Here is a 16,132-nt window from a genome sequence, read left to right as displayed (position 1 = left end):
TGCTTTCTGAAGCTAAACTTATTCAATAAAGCTTCGGTTTGAAGGTATGAGGGAAATGGCCCATCTCCAGAGTATCAAAAATAATTACCTTATGGCAAGAACACTGACCTCAGGCCTGAGCAATATTCATAAGACCTTCTGTTGTACATAATGAATGACCCGAATACATTAACACCAAAAATGTATAACTCACTTCCAAGTCCCATATCAATGAGCTCTTGGGGGGAAAAATGCAAAATGACTTTGTTCACATGGGAGGTTAACTTTCATGTCTGTCACAAAAACATCTTACCTTAAGAGATTTTTGGCCCTACAGAATATATCCATTTTAAAAAATTTTATTTTTTCAATCTATACTTACTGTAGCTGCCTCAGGGTCTGCGCAGGCAGTTGCTCTACAGCAGGAAATAAAGTTCATCCCCTTGCGCATATTCTGCTCTGACTCATGGACAATATAACGTGGAAAGAGTACAGAAAAAAAAGTAAAAGTGCATGTACATTGCAATGGAAATGACTACATTTTAAGTTACAAGTCATCAATTTCAATAGCGTGGGATATCTATTTTTTGCTTTAGTATGTGAATTGCATAAATAGGCTTAATATGTTCTTAGTCCCTTTATTAACCCGGGGTTGCCACAGCGGAATGAACCACCAACTTATCCAGCAGGTTTTTAAGCAGTGGATGTCCTTCCAGCCGCAACCCATCTCTGGAAAACATGTACACACACTCTAGAAATCACAAACTCCACACAGACACACCAACTGACCCAGCTGAGGCTTGAACCAGTGACCTTTTTTTGCTGTGAGGTGACAGCACTACCTACTGTGCCACTGCGTCACCCTACAAACACAATAGATTAAAAAGTAATGATATTATTGATTTATTCAAAATGATAAAAAAATACGTTGTCAAGCTTGCTAATAGTTTACTGTAGATAGTCAAGTTAGAGAAACTCAAAAGGTACCCAAAAAGAAAATTAAATTGCACCTATGATGAAAATCAATGTTTGTAAGCTGTTTGAACAGAACTGTGTGTATGAATAGTGTTTCCAAAGTCATATTGGGGTGAAATAAACACAATAAGTAATTTTTTTATGTTAAAATGGGATCCAAATCCATCCCATTTTGAGGCCCACTACAATGTGACGCAAGAGTGCAGCTTTAACCGCCCACCGAATTGATTGACAGGCGCCATGTCTCCATATTAACATGTATACACATCCACAGAACATTTTTTGCAAATAAACTTGAATTAAAACATGTTCCTACTCTTTGTGATTAGCTGCTCTTTATTAATAAGTTTTTTACGTTTAAAACGTATAAAAAAACTGCATGTATATGATAAAATGAGTAAAATAACCATCTAATTCTTAACCACTACAATCACCATGGCCGCATGGTGTCAGTAAACACGTAATGTCCTTGTGTGTGTGTATTGCAAATGGCATTTGAGCGTGACTCATCATTTCAGAAAGGTTTGAATAAACATCACCGCAAATACAGTCAATCAAATAAACTTACTTGGTATTTTTGACTAATGACCCACAGCTTTATCAGTGTACGTCTCTATCACTGACGACGGGCGGGGAGAAGCAGCTCATTTGAATTTAAAGCCACAGGCTACAAAAACAGCTACATTGTCCTCATACACCAAAACGGGAAGATATAACATTACATAATAAATAATCTGATGGGTGTTTTGAGCTTAAACTTTACAGACATTAACACAGACACATATCTTACATCCTGTAAAAAGGGCAAAATAGGTGCCCCTTAAGTTCAGTAACTGATTACATTTCCTCAAATATTTAAAAGAGTAGTTTGAGTGCCAGACGTCAGCTGACATTTCTTTTGTCTTTCCCAGTAAAGAGCTTAAATTAGCTTTGAGTGTTCGCGCTTCTGCCACCTCCTATTTGTTCATCTGACTGCTTGTAACATTGCCCAGGCTGACACTGACACAGAGGGCTTGCCCTCACACTCCACTATTCAAAAACAAGGTCAAATATATATATTTTAATTTTCAAACACTGAGGCAATTTTCGATAATTAGCCTGTAATCTCAAAGAAGTGCTTCATGCGCTGTTTATCACAAACTGCCAGATTGCACTTTTCCCCTTCACAGCAATCTATCATTCGCTGGCCGGACATTAGCATTCAAAGCTTGTCATCAGCATGACACCAAACGAATTCATGCACATTTGCCTCTTTAAATGCAAGGGTGCCTCCTCAATATGTCCAATGCATTATTTAGCGCACGTTCACTTTGGGTGATTTCAGCTATGATGAAACTCTCCGTCACTGTTATGTCACAAAACATTTTTCCTCCTCACCTAATTTTGTTGACTATTAACAATGTATATGATACTGGCAATAGCTCAGGCTAATGAATATCCTAAAAATCCCTCTGCAGTCGAGAGAGCATTAAATCGAGTGGTTTGAACATCTCTCATTCATGAGCACTGGATTACAAAGGATGAAGGGAAAAATAAGTGTTTAACCTCTCAAATGAACTTCTGCACTTCACCTGAAGTGGCACAGAGACTTATAATCCTTGTTTTGATTTGGGGAACTGAATATTAACGGCAAATAGTTTTCAGTGGGCTCATTTTGCTAAAGGACACAAATTGTTAGGGTGTTTGCAAACACATGATGCATTCACTACCATGAAACTATGTTATTGAACTTAAATATAAAAAGTAATAATGGCCTTCTAATACATTTTTGGCCCTCAACAATAGAATATTAATACATTTCAAAATAAGCATCCCTTTTACCACATGAAGCTGTTTTAAAGACCTAAGTTGTTGAAAGTTTTTTCAGATGACCGTTTGTAGGTTATGTAATTTTAATTATATGGCATAAAATATGCTATTTTCATTTTTATTTAAAGAGCAATATTTGCAACACAGAGCAAGGTTATTTTAGTAAATGAAGTCTTAAACTCAGACTAAACGCAGTGGGTAGCATGTTCGCCTCACAGCAAGAAGGTCGCTGGGTCGCTGGTTCGAGCCTCGGCTAAGTTGGCGTTTCTGTGTGGAGTTTGCATGTTCTCCCTGCGTTCGCGTGGGTTTCATCCGGGTGCTCTGGTTTCCCCCCACAGGTGAATTGGGTGGGCTAAATTCTCTGTAGTGTGTGTGTGTGTGTGTGTGTGTGGATGTTTCCCAGAAATGGGTTGCGACTGGAAGGGCATCTGCTGTGTGAAAAGCTGGCGGTTCATTCTGCTGTGGCGACCATGGATTAATAAAGGGACTAAGCCGACAAGAAAATGAATGAATGAATGAATGAAGTAAAGTAAAACTAAATCACAAAAATAGAAAAACTAAAGTAACAGCAGTCACTAAAAAAAAAAAAAAAAACGGACATAAAATAGTTTAAGTTTTGTAGCATAAAATGTATCTGTTTATAAAAACCCTGTAGATATGCTTTTACAGATAAACATTTCACCCAAGTGCATAATTACATACAGATAATATATTTTATATAATAAAGTATTTCTATAATTTCTTCTACTGTATATAAAATCTATCTTATCAAGCATAAAACATGTGCTCTAACGTATGACCCCAAATCAGAAAAAGTTGGGAAAGTATGAAAAACGCTAAATTAAAAAATAAAAAATAGAAAATAAACAAATAAATAAATACAATTTAAAAAGGGTGGCACGGAGGCGCAGTGCATAGCACAATTGTCTAACAGCAAGATTGCTGCTGGTTTGAGCCTCGACTGAGTTGGTTGGCGTTATATACACTGTATGACAACGCAGTGGGTAGCACGTTTGCTTACAGCAAGAAGGTTGCTGGTTCGAGTCTTGGTTTGACTGGTATATATATATATATATATATATATATATATATATATATATATATATATATATATATATATATATATATATATATATATATATATATACCGGTATATATATATTATATATATATATATATATTATATATATATATATATATTGACTGATATATATATATATACATACATATAAGACCTGCTTGCAGTAAGAATAGGACAATATTACACCTGAAACACTTCATAACTTGTTGTCTTCATTTGCTAAATATCTTTTAAGTGTTGTGATATGGAATGGAAACATTACAAAGTGGTAAATGCTTTAATGTTTTTTTTTAGTGTTTTTTAACTTTTTTGAATACGTGTTTATAAAATTTTTTATTTATATATATATATATATATATATATATATTTATATATTTTAAATTTATATATATATATATATATATATATATATATATATATATATATATATATATATATATATATACATATAAATATACATATATATATATATATATATATATATATATATATATATATATATATATATATATATATATATATATATATATATATATATATATATATATATGTATGTATATATATATATATATATATATACATATATGTATATATATATATATATATATATATATATATATATATATATATATATATATATATATATGTATGTATATATATATATATATATATATATATATATATATATGTATGTATATATATATATATATATATATATATATATATATATATATGTATGTATATATATATATATATATATATATATATATATATATATATATATATATATATATATGTATATATATATATATATATATATATATATATATATATATATATATATATGTATATATATATATATATATATATATATATATATATATATATATATATATATATATATGTATATATGTATATATATATATATATATATATATATATATATATATATATATATATATATATATATATATATATATATATATATGTATATATGTATATATATATATATATATATATGTATATATATATATATATATATATGTATATATGTATATATATATATATATATATATATATATATATATATATATATATATATATATATATATATATATATAAATTTAAAATATATAAATATATATATATAAATAAAAAATTTTATAAACACGTATTCAAAAAAGTTAAAAAACACTAAAAAAAAAACATTAAAGCATTTACCACTTTGTAATGTTTCCATTCCATATCACAACACTTAAAAGATATTTAGCAAATGAAGACAACAAGTTATGAAGTGTTTCAGGTGTAATATTGTCCTATTCTTACTGCAAGCAGGTCTTGGGAAACAGTATAGGGTCTTTGTTGTCACGCTTAGTCCCAAGTTTTTTAGAATGTGTTGCAGGTCTGATTGACAGGAAATAATGTACATTTACAAATGAAATGAAGATAACCCGACAAAATAAGAAATATTTTTTGTTTAAACTGTATTGTCTCCAATGAAATACAAGTCAAAGTAAACTTAGAAATCACCACTTTCTTTTTTTATTAATCCATACTGTCCTAATGTTTTCTCATTTGAGGTTGTATATTAATTTGCCAAAAATGTAAACTAGATATTTAACTACATATATGATCTTAAATATGAAGGTGTTTGTCTGAATTCATTATCATTTTTATTTTTAGTTTACTTTTCAGCATTTGTTTAAACAAGTATTTTATTTTTATTACTAAGAGATTTGCAAAAGAGTTCCTGTAAGCTATGCACAGACTTTGCTTTTGTTTAAACTGGATGTGTTCTATTAACTAGAATTACTAAATCTAAAGCTTAAACCAGGATTGTCAAAACTCGGTCCTGGAGAGCCGAAGTCCTGCATATTTTAGTTCCAAACCTAAACAACTAAACCTACGTGAACCAGCTAATCAAGCTCTTTCTGAGTCAGGGGTCACCAATCTCGGTCCTGGAGGGCCGGTGTCCATGCAGGGTTTAGCTCCAACTTGCCTCAACACACCTTGATTAGCTTGTTCAGGTTTGTTTGATTGGGGTTGGAGCTAAAATTTGCAGGACACCGGCCCTCCAGGAACAAGTTTGGGGACCACTATTCTAGGTATACTAGATACTTACAGGAAGGTGTGTTGAAGGAAGTTGGAGCTAAACTATGCAGGACACCGGCCCTCCAGGACCGAGTTTGGACACCCCTGGCTTAAACTAAATATGTTAAAACTAAATAGAAATATGTTCCGAAAATTAAAACTCAACTTAAAAAAAATCTAACAAGGTAAAACAAAACTGAAATGTAGGCCTACAGCAAATAAAAGAAAAATATTATGGTATAGAAGTAAAATCTGATTAATAATGCAAGATTATAATAATATTGATAAGTAGACAAAAAGTTTAATTTAGTAAAAGGTTTTTACATTTAAACTATTCTGGCATTTGATTTGTAATGTTCTTGGCTAGCTGATAAATACACGTGGATGCAAATTTTTATTTTTATTCTTTCTCCTAGCATTGTAGACCACACAGGCACAGAACTGACAGAACATCAGTTAGATAGACTAATTAAACCTTAATTTGTAAAAGCTCACAGTCTCTTATCTAACAGCACACCACGCGTGTTTCCCTCCCTTGCTGAATCGGTGCAGGCATGCGTGTCCAAACACACTCTCGCTGTGGTTAAACTGTATAAGAAACACAAACAAGTGAAATAAAGGGAGACTCTCATCGCACCAGTGACTCTAATACTTCAAAGTGTCAATATTTTTCACAATTTGAGCACTTCACCTCCCTGTTCTCTACATTTTACCTAGTTGTCCTATTCTGCAGTGTTGCGCTATTCAAACAAGCCTTTTTATATAATTGATAGCTTCTGTTTGGCTCTTCCACTGACACGCTTATTAAATAAAAACAAATGGCGGGGAAAGCAGCAAAAATCCCCCTGTCCACCCTCTCTGCTCATTCCTCATCCAGCTGTGTTTTGCCAACAGTCCACCTGATTCAATCAGAAGCTAATGCCTTTTACCCTTGGTTGCCCTGTGGAGAAACACACTTGTTTTAGTGCAATCCTTCACTGGGTGTCAGTGGAAAGCACTAGAATGAATGGTCTGCATTTCAACACTTGGTTTCATGCTAAATTAGTCTCTGGTGAGATAGCTTTGTTTGTTTTTGCTTCTTCTTTTTTTTTTCTCTCTCTCCACATGCTTGCCAGACAGCATGAAAAACGGATTTGCGGTGGTGCGGTTCATTCTCACCTGAGGAGCAAATCTGTCGCTCTGCCTAATGTGTCGCCATCAGTTCTGTTGCAGAGGGACGCAAAGTGCAGAAACACAAATAATGTTCGGCATTCTGAATGTGGGCGTGAAGAATTTGCAGGCAACTAATTAAGCTTGTGTTATATTGGAAGTCTTTTGAGTAAACTAGACATCATTACGATTTGTTGTGCAACAAAAGGATACCAGCAATTCCCGTTACTAGCAAATGTCACACAAGCTTCTCTTTCACTGAGCCAGTTTTGCTTATTTTTGATATCTTACGACAGCTCCAGTTTAATAGTAATAATGAACATTTCTCCATTTAATTTATAACATATTGCTTTCAAATATAACATTATGGGTAGAATTCAAATGTGCAGGATTTGTTTTAATTTGTTTTTCATTACTTCCATAATGGAAAGTTAATGGCTGAGATGACGTGCTGCAATTGAAAAAAAACACATGCAATTTCACGAGTTCACATGCACTCACAGATATTTGACTGAATAGAAAATGCATATTTGGTGTGCTGTCCGGCGAGAGGGCTCTGAGTTCGGCAAGACACCCTAACTCGTGTTATTCCCCTTATCAGGATGAAGAGATAGGGTCCAAGCACAATGTCTAGCGCGGCTCCAGAACGCTCCCCCTTCTGATTTAAATAGGTATCTGGTTTAATAGTGTGGAGTTGGGGTGGTGGAGGGACGCTGAAGTTGAGAGAAACGGAGGTATGATGTGTTTGACTATTTATAGGGGTTTGCTCTTGAGCTGATTAGATAATAGAATGAATGTGTGTGATCAATTAGCCTCGTCAAAGACTGATCGTGCTCCTCCAGAAATTTGTTTATAAAACATCACTACAAAAAAAAAAAACAGCAGCAAATTAAGAAAAGATCTTCATCTGTTTGACAGCACATGTGCTGTGAATGCTCACAAAGCATACACAAAAAAAAAAAAAAAATCTGCTGGATTTTCCTACAACACAAGCATTTAAAAAACACACAGCATTTTACAATACAAAAAAGAACGGAACACGATGAAAATTATTAAAGGGCACTGTTTTATTATGCCCCAAATGTTAGTATATAAAATGTTTCAGCATGCCAAAAAGGTTTTAGTATGGTTTGTGTTTATGCTAGTGAGACAAGTGTGGTGCTAATCGACAAGAGAAAGCACCAATAACGGTCCATACACCATGCTGATCAAGCAATACAACTGTTTATTCCTGGTACACACAGCTGATATCAATTATCATGATAATATTCAATAATCATGAATCATACTCATAAACATCATTAATCAAAATACAACAAAATTGCATAAAAGGCTTATAATGTGAAATAAAGATGAGATTACATGAATAAAAGACAGATAATGAAACCCCAAGCAATTTGATACAAGTATATTCAACCTCAGAGACATGCTATCATTTTCCTCTTCAAAGACTGGGGAGCCCGTTGCAGTCACATTGGAAAACCAACACGTGTGTCCGAGAATGCCAGGCGATGCGCGCTTATGCTACAGCTGAGCTTTCAATGTTTCAGCAAGAAACCCTCACCTTTATAGTCAAAAATGGGTGCTGGCCAAAGGTCAGCCTATTAGGTAAGAGTGAAGTGTGAGTTGATCAGGCCCACCTTCTCTCTCTTAGCTAGTTACACATTATTTCTGATTGCAAAGCACAAATTTGGGATTTGTAGTGTCAGCATGATTATCTAGAGTCAATATTCTACCTCCTGAAATTTGGAGAAAGTTAACCTTAAGTTCCGGAGACCCTTCTCTGGTTATTTGGTCATCCCTTAGGGACAATATTTTGCCTCCTGAAATTTGGAGAAAGGTGTGAAGTTAACCTTAAGGTCATGAGACCCTTCTCTGTTCATTTGTTTGTTTGTTGAGCGCAACAGGAGAAACACAAAAAAAATATCCTATTTGTTACAGGGACCCAAAAATGTGATGAATGCCGCTGTGCCCTGCCTATTGCTCACTATAGTTGTAGCTGATCTTTGAAAGGGGATATCTTTGATGTTCCGATTCTCTTGTCTTTAGTATTTACTAGCCTAAATAACCATAACATAAATAGCCAGGTCTGTCACATTTTAGGGTCTCCTTGAAACATTTCCATTGTATTGTAAGAAAATGCAGTGTGTTTTCGTTAACTGTTTACATTGTGTGAAAATGAAGTGTGTTTTACTAAATCACTTGCGTTGTGTAAAAATGCAGTGTGTTTTATTAAATCGTTTGTTTTGTGTGAAAATGCAGTGTATTTTATTAATCGTTTGAATTGTGTGAAAATGCAGCACGTTTTTTTTAGAATATATATATATATATATATATATATATATATATATATATATATATATATATATATATATATATATATATATATATATATAATTGCATATGTTTTCTTAAATTGCAGCACTTTAAACTCTCTCTGTCACCATAGGAAAGCCTCTACAGCATCTGAATCATTTTGCAATTTATAGCAGATGATAATTGTGTAAACAAGTGACGATCGCAGCTTTAAAGTCTATTTATAGGTTAGGGGAAGTAATGCTTCAGATTCTAAACAGCATTTGATTGAGCAGAACGTCTTATGTCAAGCTGAGGTGCAGATTGATATCAACAAAATTACCAGCAGGCACACAACAACAGTAATATTAGGTTATATTTATTTTGCCAGTGTCTAAGGACAATGTTAATTGACATCCAATAATGACGTGAAGTAACATTGATATTTGGTACATTTTAGGTTGTGTTGGAAAGTTACCAAATTCCAGCGTCTAACCAACATCTTAAACCAACGTATGACCAGAGTATGGCAATCAAAATCCAACGGCTGATAGATGTCATATTGGTAACGTCTACGCAACATCAAGCTGTAAAAATTTGACATTGATATTTTGTTGTTTTTAGGTTGCATTGGAAAGTTACCAAAATCCAGCGTCTAGCCAACATCTTAAATTAACGTCATATTGACGTCAATTACTGACATTCATTCATCAGGTATGGCAATCAAAATCTAACGCCTGATACACGTCATATTGGTAACATTCACACAACTTTAAGCTGTAACATCAGCAACACTAGACGTTAATTTTTTTGTTTTTATGTTACGTTGGAAAGTGACCAAAATGCAACATATGTCCGATGTCAGCCTGACTTGGGTTCTGACGTCAACAAGATTTTCCAAACTAAATGCAACATACCACGACATTGGGGTATAATGTCAATTTTATGTCATGCCTGTCACTGCTCGGTTGTTAATCTGTATTGGCAGAAGTGAAAATGCATATTCCCTCTAAATGTGATTTTTGTCTTGTTCTATCTAATTGTGCTAGCTAATAGATAAACATAAGTTAACATATTCATATTAAAGACAAAAAAAAAAAAGATTTACATTTCATGGGGACTATTCAATTATTTGAAATGTGATGTACATGTAACAGACATCCAATTAAATGCATATTTTGTTCATCTAACTCGTAACTAATTCAACGTTAAATAGATACCCCTAAATGTGTTTTCTAAAATCCAAAGTTGACATAATTTTTTTAAACAAAATGAATGTTATTTAAAAATCAAGTGTAAATATTAAAGTCATCTCTACATATGTCAACTAAGTTACAAAAAAAAAAAAAAAATAATAATAATAATAATAACAACAATACTTAGTAGTTGTATAGTAGCTGTAGAATTGTTACAATATTTATTTAGGTACACATTTATTTACTTGTTTTTTATTAAATTTAAGGTAAGTAATTCAAAATTTTTAAATATTATTATTAACAATATGAGTGAGAAGGTTAAGCCGGGGCAGCACGGTGGTACAGTGGGTAGCACTGTCACCTCACAGCAAGAAAGTCGCTGGTTCGAGCCTCGACTGGATCAGTTGGCAATTCTGTTTGGAGTTTGCATGTTTTTTCCGTGTTCGCATGAGTTTGCTCCGGGTGCTGCGGTTTCCCCCACAGTCCAAATACATGCTTTATAGGTGAATTAGGTAAGCTAAATTGTTTGTAGTTTATGTGTGTGAATGAGAGTGTATGGGTGTTTTCCAGTGATGGTTTGCAGCTGGAAGGACATCAACTGCGTAAAACAGGTGCTGGAAATGTCTGCTTTGGCGACCTCTAATTATTAAAGGGACTGAGCCAAAAAGAAAATGAATGAAGGTTAAGCCAAGTCTAAATTGTTTTTGTTTAATTAAAAGATTTTTAACATATCAAGCTGCAAAATTATACATGCACACAATGATATTTTCAACCTTGTCTTATTGCATTACATCATGGTCACAAGCCTCTTTTACCACACTGAAGCCTATTGATTTGATATAAGAACAAGCAATAAAAATGATGGGCACAAAATCTATGCGATGGCATCCTTGTGAAATTTTATGTAAACATAACCTTTTAGTTTTGATAGTTAATTTAACTATATTAAATCGTTTTTTAAATGTTTAAATAAACATATTCCAATGTTGTTTTCTGATCTAATCAGTAGGCATCAAACCTCTCAAAGGCCCCATTTACAGTCAGGTCTTGATGCCCAATTCCGATTTGTTGCTTTTATCTGATCATTTTGCCTGTCCGTTTACACATTCATTTAATTGTGACCCATATCTGATTCATGTACTTTCACTTGCCATACAATTTACGATGTTGCGCATGCGTAAAGACGCGTTTTTGCATTTGCACCACACTTGCCATGATGGAAGAAATTGTCCTGCTTTTAGCTCTAGGAAAAATGCAAAGTTAGAGAAGGAGAAGGAGGAGGGCCTTCATCGCAGCTTGCACCTATGGTTTATATATGGTGTCCACCACCATTCAGAGGAAATTTGTGGGTACAAGAGAGATCTCAGGTCTAGTGGGAGCAAATTGTAGCAACTGACCACTTTCCTCCTCCGTGTTTCCTCACACACTCTTCCTTCTATTTCATTAAATCTCAATAAATGCCTCAATAAATCCGATCTGCCCGTTTTTCATGATAGTCACATTGTCACATATCCGATTATTTCCACATATGAAGGAGGCCTTAATCCGATCTCTGAATATCCGAACGCATGCGTTTTTTGTTTTTTTTTATGTTTGTACGGTCATAGAACAGATCCAATCTGTGTAAAATATGAGCAAAAATCAAAATTGGTAGTGTAACTGGCAGTTAAACGGGGCCAAAGAGTCACACGAGCAACTAATGGTGACTGTATTATTCCAAAGTGTAAGAACACTTGGTCAATCTATTTTCTCAGTTCCAAATTGTGGAATGATTTACCTGTTAGCCTAAAATTAGAAGGTAATACAATTGTTTTCGGTAGTGTACTTAAAAAGTGGTTAAAAACAAAACCGCACTGTTTACATAAATAGTCTACTATTCGTTTGTTTGAATGTGCCACCTTTGCTTTTGCCTTATAGCAATTTTTTGTAAAAAATTATAATGTTGTGTATATTTATATATTTTATTGTCATTTTATGTCAAGCCTTCTTTGAACAGGTGTTGAGAATTAGCAAGTCTGATAAAACACTTAAAGGCATTTGTTTGTCCAGTGTAATTGTGATGTCCATATCTAAAAAAGTTAACAGTATTATTATTTTGCTCCTTCACTTTGTTTGTTTGGTGGTAGTGGCTTTCTTTTTTGATTAAATAAATTGTTTACTTATTGTTTTATGTATTTATTTCATGCCTTCTCTCCCTTGGCTTTTTTGTCTTTGCACAAGTATTTTGCACCACGTTAAATTCAGAGCACACATGCACATTTATTTCCTAGTGACAGAGTCAAAGTATGTGCTCTTGTATACCCTAAAGTGATTAGTTATGGGGCGTTTGCAAGACAGATATCACAATTTCAAGATCATTTAGGATTCATAGACTGTACATCTGTAAGATATGTGTGCGTTTTCCATGCATACCTTCATTTCTCTGAATAACACATATGCGCATTTTAAAAATGATCATAATTCAAACATGGGACGACAACATTTTATGGCCTCAGGTTTCGTCCTCTTGGGTGGGAATAATTTAAATTCAAGATAACGGCGTGTGTGTATTCAGAGGGAATTTTGTGCCTTGGAACCTTACAGATCTTTTTCATGCTCAAACAGCAACAATACGTGAACATGTGAGCCCTTTAAAAATGTTTGATCATAACTTTAGTAAGGTGCTCTTGAGGCTATGTTTTAGACATCATAAGCACAGCAAGCTTTCCAATATTTGAAATGTTTAGACACAAATAAACCCTGCTTCTTATTCTTTGAAAATGATATTCACAGTTTAGTACATTTTAAGTCTTTAAGTGAGCAAAAAGCTTCAGTGCTGGAAAAAAAAATAGAGTTTCATTGCAATGACTAATGACATTACGCAAAGTGAAAGTCATAGCCTAAAATAAAAAGTGCCTTGATGTAATATTCAGAATATGTTAATTTAATAGGAGTGGAAATGGAGTGCTGAATATATTGGTGTGCTGGGAATATATCTAAAAAATCATTTGAAAATGATGACGCAAACCTCAGTGGGTCCGGGTTTCCATAGAAGTTGTGCCGAATTTTCCCTCCACCTATTGATACTGCACTCTGGAGGCACTTAACACTGACTTCACATCAACAGGAAGCTGTTTCTTATTTTCAGCGCATTTAGTCAAACTTTTTTTTTTTGCATATGCCCGTACAGCATTGTGGGAAACAATAGCGCTTGGTTTTTATTTGATTTCCTGTGGGAGATTCATGAAGATTAATGATTTTATTTCCCAAGCTCATATACCTCAGCCGGTCTCTGTTTTTGCGTATGTTAATTTGATTTCCTCAGCTCCTCTGGGTAGACAATGTCATTTAAAATATGCACCCTCGACATTCGAGCACAGCATTTGTTCCATTGAAACGGAAGACTTCTGTGTTCCCTGCTTGATATTACTCATCTAGATAACCAGGCAATTTAGCTGTTATTTATATCCCACGATTCAAGTTTTAATGTACTGTGTGCTGCAGCTAAATTTTTTAAAGCAGACAATTTGCGAAGAAGAAGAATGAAAACTGACTTATGCAACAGGAAGTGAAGTAATTGCATGTTGAAGTTTCTTTATGACTGTCAGACGCAAAAGCTTTCAGTGGACTGAGGCAAGTGTTTTCATTTCAGTACACAGATCTCTCTTACTTAATGAATAGTTTCTACAGGATGCTTTACAATGATACATTTGTGCATATACTATAGATTAGTCAGTAGCAAAGCCAAAACGTTAACTAATCTAACAAAAAAAAACAAAAAAAAATACTACACTATAATGTGAAATAATATTTTAAAGAACAAGAAAAATAAAGAGAAACATTAAAAAAATTGTATTGTTTTTTTATTATTTATTGAATTATTTATTTATTTATTTATTGCAATAACTTGAATTTAAATGTATTCTCTTTCTATTCCTAAAGATGTTCAGAGACCAAGCTCTTATTTTATTGCATATACACTCACAGTCCACTTTATTAGGTACATATTACTAGTACCGGGTTGGACCCAATTTTGCCTTCATGACTGTCCTAATGCTTTGTGACATAGATTCAACAAGGTACTAGAATTTTTCCTCATGCAGTTGCTGCAGATTTGTCGGGTACACATTTATGATGTGAGTCTCCTGTTCCACCACATCCCAAAGGTGCTCAATAGGATTGAGTTTTGGTGACTGTTGAGGCCATTTGAGTACAGTAAACTTATTTTCATGTTCAAGAAACCAGTCTGGGATGATTCAGGCTTTATTACTTGGCGCGTTACTCTGCTGAAAGTAGCCATCAGAAGATGGGTACACTGTGGTCATAAAGGGATGGACATGGTCAACAACAATATTGAGGTAGGCTGTGGCATTGACACGATACCCATCTAGTACTAATAGGCCAAGAAAATATCCCCCATACCCTTACACCACCACCACCAACCTGAACCGTTGATACAAGGCAGGATGAACCCATACTTTCATGTTGTTGACATCAAATTCTGACCCTACCATCTGAATGTTGCAGCAGGGATCAAGACTCATCAGACCAGGCAACGTTTTTACAATCTTCTATTGTCTAACTTTGCTGTGCCTGTGCAAATTGCAGCCTCAGTTCCTGTTCTTAGCTGACAGGAGTGGCACCCGGTGTGATCTTGTGCTGCTGTAGCCCAGCCTCCTCAAGATTCAATGTGTTATCTGTTCAGAGATGCTCTTCTGCATATCTCGGTTGCAACGAGTGGATATTTGAGTTACTGTTGTCTTTCTATCTGCTGGAATCAGTCTGGCCATTCTCCTCTGCCCTTTGGCATCAACACGGCATTTGCTCACACAGAACTGCCGCTCACTGATTATTTTCTCTTTATCAGACCATTCTTTGAAAACCCTAGAGATGCTTGTGCATGGAAATCCTAGTAGATCAGCAGTTTCTAAAATACTCCAACAGCCCATCTAGTACCAACAACCATGCCACATTAAAAGTCACTTAAATCACCTTTTTTCCCATTTCTGATGCTCAGTTTGCAGCAGATTGTTTTAACTGTGTTTACATGCCTAAATACATTGAATTGCTGCCATGTGATTGGCTGATTAGAAAGTTGGATTAAAAACACTTGGACAACAAGTAAAATAAAACTGTTTTGTTTAAACATACCAAAATATATTTTCTATATTCAATGGGAAATTGATACAAATAATAACCGAGGTAGCAAAGAATTCTGTCCCACATTTGGCATAAATCTGACACAGCCGGCATTCATCTGGCAATGGCATTCAGCATGTGGGCCATGTTTGGCAGAGGTGGCACCATCTTTAATGTGGCACACAATACTTGGGCCAGATGTAAGATGTAGTATTTAGCCCAGATGTTAGTAATTGATATGTGGGCCACGTAAGTTTAGCCTGTCATGACCCACTTTTGAAATGTATTTTTATTATTTTCAAATAAAGAAAGAAAATTCTACCAATCAGGTTGCTTCAAGAAAAAGCACACCCATAGCACGCCTAAAGCCCAATGATTCATGGGGTTATCAATTTTATTGCAGTCGTGACACACCAACATATCTGGCCCAGTTTAGGCT

The sequence above is a fragment of the Danio rerio genome, chromosome 14, assembly GCF_049306965.1.
Source record: "Danio rerio strain Tuebingen ecotype United States chromosome 14, GRCz12tu, whole genome shotgun sequence".
NCBI classification, from domain to species: Eukaryota; Metazoa; Chordata; class Actinopteri; order Cypriniformes; family Danionidae; genus Danio; species Danio rerio.
The sequence above is the reverse complement of the archived record's forward strand: the minus strand, read 5'-3'. Positions refer to the sequence as shown.